Raw genomic sequence first — 2,675 nt, 5'->3', positions numbered from 1 at the left:
ACTATTATCTAACATATAGACTCTATTCAAGTTTTGCCAATTGTCCCCACGTCCTGTACAAGACAAACACACAGATCATTTTCTGAACCAGCTTCTAATCCAGGACCATGTACTATACTTAGTATAAATATCCTGAAGAAGATAAAAGGAAAACATTTCTCGAATACATCATCTGTAGAGCCTGATGTTTTTTTTTTTTTAATGGAGCCTGGTTGTAAATGAGATGATGAATTCTTCTATAATGGGTGCTTCTGGGAGACCATGGGGATGCTCAGCTCTGCTTTCTGCAGGTCCACAGGAAACGGAATGAATGCACAGGGATTCATTCGGTGGCACAGAGAGAAGGGAAATGAATGGCCAGGCCTGATAAGGCACCTGTGTGAAGCTCTGTGGCTCTTTTGCTTTTCCTGGCAGAGGTAGAAGAGATCCAAATCTAATCATGTCACTGCCGTCAGCACAGGAAGCTGGACAAGTGGGAGAAAGCCCGCAGTCTGGGTGGGCAGACTCCAGAACAGCTCCATTCTTCTAACCAAGGCATGCTCTGGGTTTCTCTGCCATTGGAATTTTCAGTTTGCCATCAAATTTGCTTTAAAATGATGTAGGACAATGATAAGACAAAAATACAGGCACTCAGCCTAAGAAATGAGGTCAAACTTGAAAGGAAGCAAGCAGGCAAGTGAGTACTTGAATTTAAAAACAGAATGCAGTCCTGGGTGTTCTAACTCGAAGGAATCTGATGCGACTACCCACCAGAAGTTGCTGCTATCAGCTAGCAATCTCTACCTCTGGAGGCAACGCTATCAGTGAGCATCAAAAACCTGGCCTCCCTGATGCTCTCCTTTCTTGGTTTACCATCAAGAACCCAACAGGAATACCAGCATCAAATGACGCTTGCAAGGCTGTTAAACATGTCTAGAGAAAGCAGTTTCAAATACTGTAAGAGGTGTTTTCTATGGAGTGGTACAAATTTAAAGTGGAAAAGAACTTAAGAGATCATTTTGTCCAGTGACCTTTCATAATTTCATTTTTGGCAGAGCAAAACTTTGCTGTGTATAATCTTCCAAAGAACTCCAATATATATAGCACATAAAGCAAAAATGCTGTGGTGGAGAGAACCCCAGAGTTCCATGTGGGCCCATTAGTTCCACTAAAGACTGTGCAAATGTGAGTTGCTTAACTCCATTAAGAGGCACTGCTCACCTCCTGGTGTCAACTTTCATAGTTATTAATAGGACATTTTTCCAGCAGATGGCAGTAGAATCTTGAAGGAAAGTCTTAAAAATTTGCACAAAGCCTCCATATGCTCAATCCTATTCCCTCAACACCCTGAAGTCAGTGGCTCCTAAGTTGTTCTGTCATTATGCACAGAAAACTGTCAGTTGTCAAGCATAGGTAGAGAGCAAGTGCAAGTGGCCGGGAGATCCATATGCCCGGACACACAGGAAGGCTCTGCCCTAAGGCACAGCTATGAAGCACAATTTGAAAACTACTCATCTGGTGACTGGTCCCAATTCTTGTGCTTCGCAGGTAGGGATACTGAGGTTCAGAGAGGGTGAATGACCTACTCAAGGTCACGGACATAACAGTGAATTGAGTCCAAGTCTCCTGACTCCTTTCCTAGTATTGTGCCCACATCAAAAAATACTTTCCCATCTGCTGGATAAAACAGGGTCAGTTATCAGCATATAATTCCAAAAACAGAAAAAAGCAGTTTTCCCAAGGTGAAGGTCAAGAAGGCCAAAAAAAGGAAAAAACATACTACTCTATACCCAGACTCAGATACCACCATACCCCTAATGATTTACACAGCTCCAGGTACACAAAAGTGATCATACCGAACCAACTGGATACAGCAATGGGCGTTTTTTAAAAACCAAGCTTTATTATTTATATTTTGGCATCATAGTCAGTAATTCACAGAATGGGTCGCTTCAAGCTGTTCAAGATTACCAGGGAACCCCCTCACAAACACACCCCCACACACAACATTTAGAACAGAGGAACAGATTCATGGCCGCCGCCTCTGCAGAATGAAGGAGTCTTTTCATAGAGCAAATCTCCACTCTTATCTGAACAGCCAGACTCTGGATTTTTGTAGTGGCGTTAGTCAGGCAAATCTGTCATCCATTGCTCAGAACATGTAAAGAATTATAAGGCCCTGATTCATTGCTTACAGATGCTCAGCTCAAGTACAATGCTGCAAGCCCCATCTCAGCCCATCTTAATTCAAACTGAGAAACAAAGTTTGGTTCGTGCATCCCGAGTCATCCAGGAACCAAATTCCAAAGTAAGAGGATAAATAGTTCTTCGTGGTTCAGTATAATATGTTTTAACAGTCCTAATCCCAGACACTAAGCTATCTCTGATGCAATTTGGACTTAGTCCATGTCTACATCAGGCATTTCTTCTGAATTTATAAATACTTCACAAGCTAACTGAGGCAAAACAACCATAACCCAGGCCTGCATGTGAAGATTTGGGCCTCAACTATTAAGTGCTGCTTTAAAAGGGACCTCAAGTCTTTGTTCATTCCAGAAATTCTGAAAAGGGGCAGCATGCAGGAAGGGGTTGGGTGTAGGGGAGTAAAAGCAGTGGGTCACTTCAGCTCAGAGTGAAACAGTCAAGGTATTAACCTAATTTCTGAAAGACACTTAAGAGACAAAGGAAATAAAGGG

The sequence above is a fragment of the Cervus canadensis genome, chromosome 5 (genome assembly GCF_019320065.1).
Source record: "Cervus canadensis isolate Bull #8, Minnesota chromosome 5, ASM1932006v1, whole genome shotgun sequence".
Taxonomy (NCBI): domain Eukaryota; kingdom Metazoa; phylum Chordata; class Mammalia; order Artiodactyla; family Cervidae; genus Cervus; species Cervus canadensis.
This window is presented reverse-complemented; position numbering follows the sequence as displayed.